The sequence below is a fragment of the Hyaena hyaena genome, unplaced genomic scaffold (assembly GCF_003009895.1).
Source record: "Hyaena hyaena isolate Hyena2069 unplaced genomic scaffold, ASM300989v1 scaffold_620, whole genome shotgun sequence".
In the NCBI taxonomy this organism is placed as follows: domain Eukaryota; kingdom Metazoa; phylum Chordata; class Mammalia; order Carnivora; family Hyaenidae; genus Hyaena; species Hyaena hyaena.
The window spans coordinates 865,321-881,495 of NW_024081254.1; the positions used below are offsets into that span (position 1 = coordinate 865,321).

Consider the following 16,175-nt stretch of genomic DNA (forward strand, 5'->3'; position numbering starts at 1 on the left):
TATCATTTTGCTAAAATTGAAAGTTACTGCCCCTACATTTTTCTCCTGCAAATCTGTCATTCACTCATTCTTGACCAATCTCACCATTTCTATAGGGATGGCTCACATGTGATTGTCCACATACTGCATAAAACTTCAACAAAACACATCAAAGAAGATCTAAGATGCCTTCCATTGGCTATCAAGTAGGAAATTCAGGGAAAACCTAAGTTTTTTGAGGGTACACAACTCTTCAGCACCTGGCCCTGGTGTGAGGTCTCACCAGCCCCTTCCCCAAAATTCATACAATCTACAGAATAGCTATACTACCTTCTCATTCATCCTCTACTTTGTTTTGATTTCCTTCCTTTTTCCTTTACTTCCTTCTCCCTCCTCCCCCTTCCATTCCTTCCCCTTAGCCTTTCCCTTCTTACTTTATATTTTCCTTCCTTCCTTCCTTCCTTCCTCCCGTCCTCCCTTCCTCCCTCCCTCTCTCCCTTCCTCCCTTCCTCCCTCCATACTCTCTCTCTTCCCTTTGCTTCTTTTCACTGGACATATCGAATTTTCTTCTTCAGGTTTATTAACTAACTTCAAATTTTATTCCTCCTTAGTTACTCCCATTTTATTAAGAAAATACCTGATTACTTCCCTTTACCATCCTTATGTATAAATCTGATTTTATATTGCCCTCAAGACAAGTTTTCTAGCACATTCTGATCCCTCAGAGGACTCTCTATGCCCTTTCTCCCACATTCCCACCCCATTCTATTATATCACATATTTTATTTGAAGTATAGTTGACATACAATATACACCACATTTTTATCATCAAAAAGGTTTGATCTAGATAAATTTTTAGACATACTTTTTCTCTTTTGGTTATTGTTTACTTACAAATAAATCTTAGGAGTAGTTTTCTCAGCTATAATCATCATAGTTTATTGTGATCTCCTAGATTTTTTTCTGCAGAACTTTTTAATCAATAGACTTTAGTTCTTAGAACAGTTTTAGGTTTACAATAAAACTGAAACCAAAATAGAGACTTTCAATATACTCCTTCTCCCTCTGCCAGCTTATTTTCTATTATTAACATCTTGCATTAGTTTTGAGAGACAAAGTGAGACAGAGTGCGAGTAAGGAGGGACAAAGAGGGAAGGACAGAATCCGAAGTAAGACCCAGGCTCTGAGCAAGCGTTCAACACAGAGTCCAACATGGGCTCAAACCCACAAACCGTGAGATCATGTCCTGAGCCGAACTAAGTCAGACGCTCAACTGACTGAGTCACTCAGGTGCCCCACCACTGACACATTATTAATTAAAGTCCATAATGTACATTAGGGTCCACTTTGTGTTGTAGAGTTCTACTGGTTTTAGTAAATGCAAAATGAAATGTATCCATCACTACAGTATCACATAGAAGAGCTTCACGACCATAAATATACCCTACATTCCACCTATTCATCCCTGCCTCTACTGCCTCCCCTTGAACCCTTGAAAATCACTGACCTCTATGGTTTTGCCTTTTCAAGAACATCATGTATGTTAAATTCTACAGTATCTAACATTTTCAGACTGGCTTCTATTGTTTAGCCATGTAACATTTAAAGTTCTGTTTCCTGTGGCTTGATAGCTCATTCTTTTTTTTCACTGAATAATATTCCACTGCATGGATACCCCACCTGTGACAGTATTTTCAAAGCACACTTTAAGTGATCAAACTAGTAATAAGTCTATTTCATCTACACATCTAAATTATATTTGGCAGTATATAAATATCCATATTTAAAGTGTCTTTTAAGAATACACTGCCACCATATATTCAGTATAACTGGTAAGAAATGTTATATAGCGATCTAATTTTTTGCTCCTTTGCAGATGACCTACTCCCTCTCCCCTGGAATATTTTCATTTATTTGCTTTACTTTTGAGGTCCTAAAATTCACAGTGATGTGTCTATATGTAGGCAGTTTTTTCTTTATTAATTCTATTCTTTCCATTAGGAAATCCTTCAATTTGAATTCATACATATATATATGAATATATATATGAATATATGTATATATACATCAAATATTATAAGAAGGTAATACCCTCCAAATATATCTTATCCTTAATTATTTTTTTGCTGCTTCTAGAATGTCTATTTTTTGGATATCAACATTGTAACATCTGCCCTCTATTTCACTTTTTCTTTCATCTACATGTTTCATTTGTTTATCCCTTTTTTATGCTTTTCAGAAAAGTTCCTAAAAGTGGTTTCCAATTTTTTCAATTTCTTAAGGCATGTTTTATGGGCTAGAATATGGTCTACTTGAGGAACATTCCATGTGAGTTTGAGAAGAATGTGTACTCTGTTGTTGGATGTAATTGCATATACATGGCAATTAGACCAAGTTGATTGATAGTGTTGCTCAGGACAACTTACTGACTTTATATCCCTACTGATTTCTTGTATCACTGCATTTTTACTCTTTTATTTTTGTTTAGAAGTTGCCCTAGAACTTGCAATAAGCATTTAACCCAGAGCAGAATGCAGACTATGCCAGAAGAATCTAACTATATTACAAGTATATGAATCAACCTCACAGAAAGGGATTGAAACAAAAGTTGTTAAGCAATTTTGGAAATAAGTAGAATCGAGAAGACCAAGGGCAAAAGGAACTGCACATAAGCCCAGTACTCTAGCTGATAATGTGTTTTTCTTTCTTTTTTTCCTACAGATTAAAGCTTTTCCTCTGCTATGTATGTATATATGTATGCAAGAATTTAACAATCATGTAAGTGCATGGAGGATGGCAGAAACCAGGCTCCTCAGTGTTGGAGTAGGAGTTCACAAAGAAACCAGAGGAGGAGGCCAGAGTAAACCACGTCGTCATAGGTGAGAGTTGGAGACATCAGTATGAACTCACGCTCAGCTTAATGCACATAGAAATGGTTACATACAGAAACATTTATAGATTAAGTGTATACAGGTGAGTTAGTATGTACACATGTATTTCTTTGCTTTGTCAGCTGAGAGAAGCTTGTTGCCAGTCGCAACAAGCATTCTAGAATTTGGCTTCAGTACTATTCTTCAATTACAGGTATGACGATTCCTTGAAGAACTGGCTGATTTGAGGGCTAGGTGGGAAACACACAAGACAAGCTTGGTGAGTCTTGTCATTCTAGAAAGTAAGAAAGTGCTCAAAAAAACCCAAAATTCCACTACCACAACAACCTTACACGGATGGGAACTGTCAAAAGGGCTCAGGAGCCAAAGGCCAACAGTGGAGTAATACGAGCAATAAAGTCTCCTGGATTATAAATAAAAGTATAAACCGAATCTGTAAGTCTATACTGATCTAAATAATTAAATGATAAGTAAATAAATGGGGAAGACACAAATTTACCACAGAGAAGAAATCCAAACAATGAAGCCAGATGCTCCACCCTCAAGGAGGTGGACAAGAACCCCCAACTTCTTAAATGGTGGCTGCACACAGTGGCTCCCCACCAAAAAGAACAGTATGGAAAAGAGAAACACACTAACTTCATGGTGGAGAACTCTGATACTATCTGAACCAGATGATCAAGGTCAGCATCAAGTGTTAAGTCAACTGCAAGTATGTACACTTGACTGATGCACTGAAAATGGCACTTGACCTTTATGATCTTCCATAATCTCTGAAACCCATAACCTTAGTCTAATATTAAAAAACACTATCACAACTTCCAATAAAAGGGCATTCTGAAAAATATCTGACCTGTATTCCTCAAAACTGATCTTTAAACACAGAAAATCTGACAAAATGATACAGCCAAGAGGAGCCAAAGGAAGCTAATAGTTACATGTAATGTGGCACCGTGGATGGGGCCCTGGAAAAGAAAAAGGACACAATGTAAAACCTAAGGAAATCTGAAAAAAAAAATATGGACTGTAGTTAAAAATAAAGTATATTCAGTATTTATTCATCGTTTGTAACAAATATACCATACAAATGTAAGATGTTTTTAATACGGGAAGCTGAGTATACCATATACGAGAATTCTCTGTATTATCTTTGCAATTTTTCTGTAAATCAGAAACTGTTATAGAAAAAAATTGAGAGTGCTCAATTTTTGTTGTTCCCAGAGCCCTTTATTTACAACCCTATATAGCATTTATTCTAACATGTCTTATATTATAATCATATTATATCTATCTTGTTATAGTTCTCATATATCTGTTTCTTAATTTGAGTGCAAGTTCCCAGAAGGAAGAGACCATCCCACTCATCTTGTTATCCTCTTTAACTCAGTGCTTTCCACAAAGTCAAGACCAAATAATGTTAGGTACAAAACCTGTGAATTAACTGAAATGGGTTCCTATGGAGAAATTACCAGTGAACCTACTTGCTGAATTTTACCAAAGGTAGATTGTGGTAGTCAAACACAGGCAACAAGCCCTCTCCTGTAGGTTCCCTGAAAGCGAATGCGGGCGTATCACAGGAAATGAGTACTTTCAGTCAGTGCATCCTTTGGGTACCAAGTTGTACTCCTTCTTCAGCATAGGTCAAAATAATGTACATCCACTAAGTTAAAACTAGGGGACAACTTGATTCTGACCACAAGGAGTCCTATAGAAAAGATAGACACGTAATTCAAGCTTATTTGGCTTTATTGCTCAGCAGACACAGGTAAGATGGAGAAGAAATGAGTGCAGGGTTGCTTAAGCGTAATGAGGACATTTAACAAAAAGGGGCTGCGTACAAATTCATTAAACTCTTGACAATATTCTTGAGGCTCTGAAATTCAAACACAATGTTTTCTTTTTAATAGTGTTGTCATGACTCTAAGTCTAACAGTAAACCTATCAATTCCCATTGGAAAATACTTTCAGTGTTGTTTTCTTGTAGAAGACCAATTTATTTCAATAAAGAAATCCTCATGATGTGACGAAAAGGAAGAACTGCCAAACACGTTGGGGGTATTAAAGAGCCACTGAGCAAAAAGTCTCTCAAATTATTGGAAACTCTCATTTATACTGCCCTACTTAGGGACACATGGGTGACTCAGACGGTTAAGCATCCAACTTCAGCTCAGGTCATGATCTCATGGTTCGTGGGTTTGAGCCCCGCATCAGGCTTTCTGCTGACAGCTCAGAGCCTGCTTTGGATTCTGTCCCTCTGCTTCTCTCTCTGTCTCTCTCTCTCTGCCCATCCCCCATTTGCTCACTCTCTTTGTCTCAAAATAAACTTTAAAAATAAAATGATTTATACTGCCCTCCTTAATAAGCAAAGTGAAAGTCTGAGAAATTTATTCAGAATTTGTACTTGTAACAGTAATCAAAATGAATATTTTGTGCTTACCAAAAAGTATACATAAATGACTACAAACAATTGATCCTTTGAAATAGGAAAGACTTATCCTCCTAATACTCCCAGTTTATACCGACAAGAACCTATCTCCAACAAATGTCAATGTGGTAGCTCCTAACATGCAATGTACAGTGTGCTTTAAAGTGGACACACTTTATTTTCATAATGAAGTCCCCATTGACTCATGGAATAAGTTCTAAACACTTTATACTTGATGAAGTATTACCAAAGAACCCATATACAATTATACCATGTGTTATAATTTGCTTTTTCCTCTATTTTACCCTAAGACTAACTTTAATGCTAATGGTTCAATCATGCCTCCCATGTTTTCTCCATATTAAAGGAATTTCATGTCTTTCCATGATGCTTTGTGCCTTTTAGTGATTTACCAAGTATCTGTTCAAGTGTTTCTTTCGTTTGATTGTAAGCTGCATGTTCATGTTACCCAAGTGCGTATCACAGCCCTTGAACAGAACAACCATTTAATATATGCACAGTTGACTGAATAACTGAAATACTCCAATCTCTGTCTCAAAGTTAGTATATTTATGGCAGCAGCACTATTCTTGATACCTTCCCATACCTGACTCAATAATTCCTACCCTCCTAGATGCAGGGCGGGGGGATTTCCCTTTTTGGAAACCGTACCAATATAATGATTGTTAAAATTCTTACTGCCATAAGAGATACCTAGAAACTCACCGCAAATCCTAATGTTCATGAGAGAAGTCAATTATAAAATATGGTTTTTGCCCATTTAAGAGACAATAGAGGAGGGTGGTTAAGCATGCAGTTAGTTATTGGAGGCGGACTGGCTGGATTTGGGACCTACTTATTGCATGTATTGGTCATGTAATCTTGGGTAAGTTACTTAAGTTCCATGCTTCCTTGTTAATGAAGTGGAGAAAATCACTGCCTACCTCATAGGTGTTGCAAGAATTATGGGGGCGCCTGGGTGGCTTAGTCGGTTAAGCGTCCGACTTTCGCTTGGGTCATGATCTTGCGGTTCGTGGGTTCGGGCCCGCGTCAGGGTCTGTGCTGGCTGCCAGCTCAGAGCCTGGAGCCTGTTTCAGAGTCTGTGTCTCCCTTTCTCTCTGACCCTCCCCTGCTCACGCTCTCTCTCTCTCCTAGAAATAAATAAAAATATTAAAAAAAAAAAAAAGAATTATGTAATACGTGTAGATACCCAGCAGTGTCAAGCACAGAGAAGACTATCAGTAAATGTTAGCTATACTAAGGCAGCACAGTGAAGACACTAACCAGGAAGCTGCTGAACTAACTAGCTGCTGGTTAGAACACAGCAAGTGCAAGGAAACAAGTAACGGCGTGAAAGGGCCTAGAGAGAAAAGTAAGAAGAAACGGATTTAAGTCCTGGCTCTAACTCTAACTTTATACTATCAACCAAATCATTGCTTCCTTGAACATCAATTTCTTTGCACTTCAGTGTGGAAAATGGTACCTAGCTCACAGCACTGTGAGGATTTAAATGTAATGAAAAGTGAAAGAGCTTTGTGAAATATAACGCATTATAAACTATGAAATGTTATCTCTATATCATCAAAAGCACAATGAGGAACATTTGCACTCCACTGAGAAGCTGGGAGAAGGACAGTAAAAGTGTGTGCCAGGCCACCCTGCTATTGGTTCTACTATTAATACCCAATGATAGCATAGATATTTTATTTTTAAAAAAATTTTAAAAATATTTATTTTACAGGTTGGGGAGGGACAGAGAGAAAGGAGGACACAATCTGAAGCAGGCTCCAGGCTCTGAGCTGTCAGCACAGAGCCCGATGCGGGGCTTCAACCCACAAGCTGTGAAATCATGACCTAAGCCAAAGTAGGATGCTTAACTGACTGAGCCACCCAGACGCTCCAATAGCATAGAGATTTTAAATCAAAAGGAAATGTATTCTTTACTTTGAACTTAACAAGTCTGAAGGACACTCTTGAAAGTGAACTGTGGGCAAGCACTAAAAGTAAAATGAAATTAATGTCTTTCATAGCAAAAAGACAGTTACCACATGAAGCGTAGTATTTTATCAATGTATTCTGGGCAAGTGATTAAAAAAATAATGCATGTTATTTGTTGTCTTTAAAATTGTTTAAAAGACTAAAGAAATTGTAAAAAATTAAATTTTTACTAACATAGAGAAAACTCTAGGAGTTTTAGTTTTTAATAATAAACTAGTCTAGAAATAAGAGATCATCTAAACAAAGATAGTGTTTCAAATGGAATTTGAGATCATTACTATACCTGTTGACTATAATCTGGAAGAGGATTCTTTGGACCCTGCCGCCCCCTTCACAGAGATGGGCTGTGGAGTGCGGGAGTTTGTCCTAACCAAAACAGGCCTTCCGTAGATCTTTTATACAGCTGTACAAATAGTAAAATGTGGGCAATTAATACTTCACTCACTGAATCAATCTGACCGTTTCAGCTGAAAGATCTATATTCTTCATTTAGACTTACAGTCAATTGAGCTAAGTTTTCTTGTAGGTCAGAAATCTCTTGCTTCCTCTTTATGTGTCTTTCTGCTCCCCTAAAAGGCCTCTCTTCCACTGATAACGAAACGTGCTCTCAGTCATTCAGTTTTACTGTGATTTTGACCTCAGGTGTCACCTATTGTAGGGTATTTGTAGTCTGCTTCCTAACATCAGAATGAAAGATTCTTTCTACATGTTAACCAATAGAAGTCATGTCATATTGGCCACAGGGTTTTCCCAAATGGGATAGAATTCTCCAAAATTCTACTGAGTGATAATTTACTTATTTGCAAATGCTTCTCGGGCTTTCTATCTCTTCCTGAACATACACTTTGTTTAATTGGAGTTAAAATATAAAGATCATGAAAAAAGATAAGGTCTCAGCATTTGATGCATCTATGTCTTACAGTGCAAAGACTTTATTAAAAAATGAATTTGGGGGCTCCTGGGGGGCTCAGCTGGTTGAGCGTGGAACTTTCTTCCAGCTCAGGTCACCATCTCATGGTTCCTGAGTTTGAAGCCCTGTGTTGGGATCTGAGTTGAGAGGGCAGAGACTCCTTGAGACTTCTCTCTCCCTCTCTCCCTCTCTCCCTCTCTCCCTCTCTCCCTCTCTCCCTCTCTCCCCTCCTCCTTCTGCCTGACCTCACACATGCTGACTCTCTTTCTCTCTTAAAAATAAACTTTTTTTTTTTAGAAATTAATTTTGTTACTGGATTTCTAAGAGAAATGGGGAGGAGAGAGAAATAAATTGTAGGAGAACAATCAAAGATACCAGTGGGTATAATGGCCATGAAAAAGAAGAAAGAACATACGCACTTTTATGAGAGACGAAGTAGAAGAAAGGGAACAATGGGAGAACAGAAGATGAGCATGCTTATAGCACTAAGAAAAGAAAAGCATTTTTCACTGTAGCATTTCAAAGGGTTTTTTAAAGAGGCAGATACTATGAAAATAGAAAGAGGATATTCTGTAGGAAACCTAACAGGAGTAGGGAGGGAAAGCATGTGGACAAGAGAAAGGAAAATAAAATGAAAAAGCATATATATTACTCTGTAATTGCAACAATAATCTCAATATGGTACGTTTCCTAAGTCTGTTTCTCTCCAAAACTAGTGCCTAAGAAAAGGTACCTCTATATTCAGAAAAGAAAAGTCATAGAGGGAAGTGAATTATCTGAGAACATAGAAATAAAGGAAATGTAGGCTCAAAACTTTGGGCTTTAAAACCCCCAACGGTCAGGCATAACCCAGATGCCCCATCCTCAAAGTCAGCCTCTCATAGAAGAGCTTCTGGCTTTAAATAAGAAGACAGTCCAGAGAACTCATGGTGCCCTATCTCATAGATGGCTGATACTATATAATTTTAATGTGATCTTCATGTTAAAAAAAATAATGCCTAAATTCATTAGTGAAAAAGTTGTAATGATTACAGACTTTAGAATGAAATAAAGAGAAGAGTGTGAGGACAACTTATCCAAGACAGAAAAATACATTACAACATCACATTGTAAGGGATATAACAGCAGCATGTATAAATCACTAAGTATAAACAGAAGAGTAAGGAATTAAATTCAGCTTGGACTAAAGGGCAGGGGGAAAAAGTTCAGAAAAAGCTTCACAGAGAATGCAGTAAGTTGACCCTTGGGGCGTGTGGATGGGTTCGTAGGTTAAGGGTCAGACTTCAGCTCAGGTCATGATCTTACGGTTCGTGTGTTCAAGCCCCACGTCCAGCTCTGTGCTGCCAGCTCAGAGCCTGGAACCTTCTTCAGATTCTTTCTCCCTCTCTCTCTGCCCCTCCCCGACTTACACTGTCTCTTCTTCAAAAATAAATAAACATTAAAAAATTAAAAAAAAAAAAAACAAAAGTTGAGCCTTAAAGTCTAAGCAAGATTTCTGCAAGTAGGAAGGATTTCTATACCACCACCAGCTGAACTGCCAAATGAAGAAAGATCCAGGCGTTTTCCCTTCTTTCAAAATTCAGGATTTTGGGGGCACCTGGGTGGCTCAGTCGGTTAAGCATCCGACTTCAGCTCAGGTCATGATATCATGGTTCATGGGTTCAATCCCTACCTTAGGCTCTGGGCTGATAGCCAGCTCAGAGCCTGAAGCCTGCTTCAGATTCTGTGTTTCCCTCTCTCTCTGACCCTCCCCTGCTCACGCTATGTCTCTCTCTCTCTCTCTCTCTCTCTCAGAAATAAATAAAACATTTTTTTAAAAATTCAGGATTTTCACTTGATTTCCATAAGCACAGACAGTAAAAATATGGCCAGAAACAGCCACATCTAAAAGCCCACAAATGGCTTTAGAATCCACATCAAAATGATCTCATACTAACAAAGGAACATTGAGTGCATGATGTGACAAGAGAGGGGGTCTATCTACCCAGGGTCCAAGAATTCAAATGTCACTCAGCCATGCCATTGGGACATCCCCTATAGGATGTTATCTGATAAAAAGGTGTATGAAAATTACCGAGCGTATCAGGAAAATTTCTGGAGCCTCATGTTATGAGAAGATATGCAAATTATGATCTTTGCATCTATCACACAATTTATGCACTTGGAAATCTATTAAAGGATGCTTTTAAACCCTATGGTCGACTCAGAGGAGAAGAGTGGTAGGCTGGTGTAGGCTTTGAGGAATAAATGTGTATCTTCCTTTTCTAGACCTATAGGCTAGCTTCTTATAAAAAATAGTCTGCTGCTCTTCCAAAAAGGATGTGACACAGCCTATCATGTTAAAATATAATATATAAATAATAAGATAATTAAGAAAATAGAATAATAAAGAGAAACTATTCTGAAAGAAACCCAATAATTGTACCAGAACAAATGGCTAGGGTAGTTACTCCAATTGTTATTCTAATTGTGAATCAAATTTAGCTGTGAGCTCCCTGGTAGCCAAGGAAAAATGGGAATGGTTATGAGCTATTTACAGATCACTAAAGACAGTTCACAAAATCACCTCTAAGAGCATGTCATTTCTGGGCATTAAGTCCTACGAGAACTTCATCATGGAATTCACTGTGTAAGGGAAACAGCATCACACAAAGTCTTCAACTGCGGTTCTGTAGAAAAGAGATTCCTCCTGTGGTACTTCTTATTTTCATCTCCATAAAAAAATCTGAGGACAAAACATTAAAAACTGTAACCCTGGAAGGAATTTCTATGGAGATATAAAGTAAAACAGTCCTAGTACATTGTTCTCTGGTAGTATAACATAATTCAGAAATAAAACTTATAAAAACAAAGATATTAGATAATTTGTCTCTTAGATGTTCAGAAATTGTTCAGCTTAAGAAATTCAATACCTGAAGCATTGGATCACTGCAGTTAGTAGAAGAAATATCCTTAGTGATAAAGTCTTATTTAAAAGCTAGTGATAACATATTTTAAACTAAAGCCAAGTAACTTAATTTATATTCTAACTCAGAGAGGTCTCCCCACCTCTAAATGAAGTTGAGTCTAAGTGGTACACATTTTTTTTTCATCCAAAAGGAATTTTAGACTGCCCAAGTCCACAACTGGAAAGTTAGAGTTCTTTGTGACATCACAGAAGGGAAAAAATATAAGATATTATCAACTGCCCTTCTCATAAGTGAACCAAACAGAATCTTCTAATCTATCATATGACACCAAGCCACACTTACCTATGCTAACATCTAACTTAAGTTCATGCCTAACTTTGTCCTTGACATCCATGTCCCATTGTCTTCCTATTAACTGATTCTTAATGGATTACTCCCCTCTCCAGGTCTGAAACACTCTTCTGAAAAAATAAGAATACTCCACAACTTATTATAAATTCACACTGTCAATATACCTTTTTCGCATTATCAACATCTTTTGTGTAAAATGCACTGGAATTCTCAAACCTTCTCTTCTGTGTTGCTGCAAATTTCTCTAAATAACACCATACACCTTCCTTTAAGGCAACTAGCCCTTGCCAAAATTGAGCCATTACATCACTATTTGTAATGTTGTAAAGACTGAGCTTTAAAATCTATTAAATCAGAAATTCTGTTTTCATTTCTCCAATTTCCTCATGCTGGGTTTGAACTTTAACTCTATTTGGATTAAGCCACAATCACTTCTTGTTTTAATGGAACCGACTAATCAGTTTTACTGGAACCAATGTTCATCATGGGCTATTTGGTCTCCATGACATCAGTCTGGACTATCAGTGTAGTATATAGTATGGGTGGGCAAATTGTCTTTATCACCATTTAAAAAATTTTTAATGTTGGTTTATTTTTGAAAGAGAGACAGAAAGAGCACTAGCAGGGGAGGGGCAGAGAGAGAGGATGATACAGAATCTGAAGCAGGCTTCTGGCTCTGAGTTGTTAGCACAGGGCCTGACACGGGGCTTGAACTCATGAACCATGATATGATGATCTGAGCTCAAGCCACATGCTTAACTCACTGGGCCACCCAGGTGCCCCGTGTTTATCACCATTTAAAAGAAGTAATAGGGTAAGTATCCTGTTCATTACTAGAAGACAAAAAGTATAGGTTGATTTTGCTGCAAAGTCTTCAGTCCAAAGGTCCAACGTGGAATCCAAGATCACAAATGAAGCTCACTGGAACCCATGCTTGCATCAGGGATATTCTTAAATAGGCTGTAAATGATGCCTCTTGTCTTCCTCTGATCTGGGCTCCCAGCTTTACTTGTCTCTGTCTCTAGCTTTGCATTTATAGAATCTTGCATCATTTAATTTCCTAGAGCCCTAAAATATCATGCCAGTTATCATTCTCTTAAATCACCTAAACCCTTCACCTTAGACTTCAATTCCCTCTAGGATCCACCTTCACTCTATTCTTTCATTTTGTTTTTCACTCTTTCATATACATTCTCCTACCGTCGGCCTTGTTCTCCCCTGATCCTCAAGCACATCATATAAAATACCACTAATGTGACTTTGCTTATACGATATGAATGGAGAGGCTCCCTTTTCTACTTGTCCAAGCCCTTTATGAGTACATCCAAGTGTTGGCTTCCTCCATGAAGTTCCCACTGATCACCCTCTACTTGAGTGAATACCACATACTTGTTAACTCAGTTCAATCTTAGTTTCTGCATGTTGCTTTTGTTCCTTATACTAGAATATAAGTTCCATTACGGGTGATTCTAAATCTTACAATCTTCCTATATCCCATATCACAGCTAGAAGTGTGAGCTTCAATAAATATTTATGGAATGAGCAATTGTTTTGTTAATTGCATATATTTCAGAGTACTATGATGATAACTTGTTATTACAATTATTTTGGAAGAGCTCCCACTTAGGCTTCTCTGAGGTTTTGGAGACTTTCAAATGCTTCGATACTCACTTATTCTTGGAAAAACTATTTCACATTTGTCAACTTGTACATTCAGTTGTAATCCTATTTCATAATGAAGGTGATAATTGTACCTGCCAATAATTACGATAAATGTACTATTTTATACAATGTCTTTTGTTCATTTCTACGATCAGGAAAGTAGAGGTGATTTTGTTCCAACAGTGTGTTCAAATATGGAACTAAAGTGAGTGATATATGATTAGAATGTTTTTCAGAAATGATAAATCTCTTTGGTCTAATTAATGTAAGTAGGTGTCAAGAATCAAAAATCTTTGTATTTCTCCAAGAAAATTCTATCCTTCCAAATCTAGCTCCTCTCCTCCCACAGTTTGCTTTGACTGCATTTGGCTCCTGGTTTTATCATCAAAAGCTGCTTTTGTCAGTTCCCCTCTATTCTCTCTCACATCAAGGATATGATTGATACACATGGTTAGAGTTCAGGATCATGTAAGTAGAGGTGACATCAAGGCAGTGCATACATCTTCAAATTGAGTATCAGATACTTCTGTTCTTAAATACCATTAAGATAGTACAATGTGCCACTTGGTCTGCACTCTCTCCATTTGGGGGAACCCTTTTCCTTTCATGAATCCAACGTAATCAAATAAAATCTTGAATTCTTCTCATTTTCTTTCTGAAGGAAATCATCTCTCTGTTGCTCTCTTTGAACATTTAGAAGCCCTTGGATAAATTGCAGAGTGTCCTAAACCTGTGGTCTTCTACTTTCTCTTTTCCCAACAAGGCTTTCCAAGGGGGAGGGAAGAGTTGATGCATATTCTCTTTTTCCTTTGACAAAAAGAATGTTATTCCAGGGCAGAAACCCAGAGAACTTTTCTGTAGTGTACTATAGGTAAATATCATCTAAAATAAATAAATAAATAAGAAGCTTAAATTGAAAAATAGATGGCCTTCTATCCACAGACAAGAGAGAAACTTGATACATATTCACAGGATATGGTAAAAGGAAAGAGCATGGGTTTTCAGATCGGACAGCAGTGATGTCAAATATGAGTCCCACTAGAATGTTACCATAAGCCAAGCTTCTCTCATCTCTAAGTACTGTATTATAGCATGAACATTAAAGACTGGTGTCAAGAGTAGGATAGTACTACTGGTCAAGAGGCTGGATCAGTGCTTGGACATAGAAGATGCTCACTACTGGTCAGTGAAATGATTATGATTATGGCAATATTAGAATGAAGCAAACTCATTCCTGAGAAACCACAGCTATGAAAGCAGGGAAGAGAGTCTGTTTACTCAGTACTTTAAAAATGGTTATCCAGTGTATAAAATGGTTTCCTAGGATGCAAAGTGTAAATGCTCTAGGATCTAATCTTATATAGGTATTGTAGGGGCTTTTCCCAATTTATGCAACAGAGGACACATCATCAGAGAGGAGAGAGAATACTATTCTATGGTTACATAAAATGGTGAAAAATACATTCAGGATGATATTAAAACGCATGGCAATTTTTAAAATGCCTTTTTTTTTTTAACTATTAGAACTACTCACTATATATTTTCTTTCTGAAACAGCTGCTAACAGTGAAAGTAACTGGGGAGAGGATGGGAGGCTGTTAACTTTTCTGGCTTGGAAACCCATCAGTCAGGATGATTTCAAAAAGCAACAATCTAAGACTACCAATTCTTCCTGGTTAGAATTTACCCTTCTCAGTGTAAATGAGCTTCATACTCTCTGCATGCAAGGGATAAGAAGGAACTCAGTCCTGCAGTTCCATCTGTGCCAAAGGTCACCATACTAATATTGTCTCTTCAGTGACTTGGCAACCACGCACGACCATCATCTACAAGGACTTAAACACACAGCAGTCACTAAGATGTGTTAACAAGAACCCTTTTCACTTAATGCTGATACTTAAGTGTTGTCCAGTCTAGGATCAGGGCTAGAATCACCACAAAGGAAGTAAATGAACGCCACTAGATGTCACATGGCTTAATAGAAGGAAGGTGTCTACCACAAAATGTTCTTTTGGGAAGATATTATTTTGTCTATGCTAAAAATGACCCCTCTCCCCCAAGAAAGAAAATGTCATTTTCTTAGTCTACATATTTTTCTTGTCCAATTACCTCCTGCCACTGGAGTATGCCATACTGCAACCAGTAATATGCTGCTCATATCTACAAGAGCTCAGGGTACAGTAATCCTGTTTGTATATTCAAAATAAATTATAAATTAATTTCTTTCAGACCTATTGTGACTGGTCATTTCTACCTACCACATTAAGATGCTCTGTTCCTATCATAATTTAATAACTTGAAATGTATAGCCTATGACCTGGTTACGTATACTATTTAATAAGTGGCAACCTAGGATAGTTACTTCACTTATAATGCAAATAAAGTTAAATGCAACATAGTTTGTTGGAACAACACAATTTAGATTAAGAATCTAAATATGAAGTTTCTACTAATGTTCATCAGTCACTTATTAGTAAAAGCCAGCTACCAGCTCTCCATTTCCCATCTGTAAAACAACACTTTCTAACATCTGACTACAAAACGCTACCTAGGGCTGGCTCAATGAAAATAAATGATATGTGTATTTGGTACCATGAACTCCTTGGAGTTACAAATTGGGGCATTCCCTTGTTGCTAGGCAACATTAGAATGGATAACAAATCAAAGCCTGAAACAGCATTAATGTGAGTATATTTGTAATGAATTCATAAAATAACTGTACAGATAAAATTTATGAGAAGTTGCTTACTAGACATAATACCTCTGAGATACAGAGAATTCACATGAGCATACAGTTCAGAATGACCACTGCATTTATCAACAGGTCAGAGAAATTCCAGCCAAAAGCCAATCTTCCAAAATGTCAGACTCAGCCAACTTCATTGGCATGTCCTGGAACAACGGGATTGCCAAAGGTAATATATCAAAAAGAAAGGGGCCACAAGGGGCCATGAAGGAAGAGCAGGGCATAGGGGTTTTCAATGGTATACTTGTATTAGGTTACTGTTCCTGCCTAATGCAGAAACAGATCCTTCCTTTTTTCACTTAAA

General features: G+C 37.4%; 1 long non-coding RNA gene across 1 annotated transcript; it reads right to left on the reverse strand.

The window, feature by feature from the left end:
• Positions 1 to 4,659: 4,659 nt before the first annotated feature.
• LOC120249014 lies at positions 4,660 to 11,291 on the reverse strand. The gene is made up of 4 exons (XR_005532740.1): positions 11,252 to 11,291; positions 10,770 to 10,928; positions 7,577 to 7,696; positions 4,660 to 4,743 (listed from the first exon to the last, which is right to left on the reverse strand). It is a non-coding gene; the product is annotated as an uncharacterized LOC120249014 (long non-coding RNA).
• Positions 11,292 to 16,175: the final 4,884 nt, after the last annotated feature.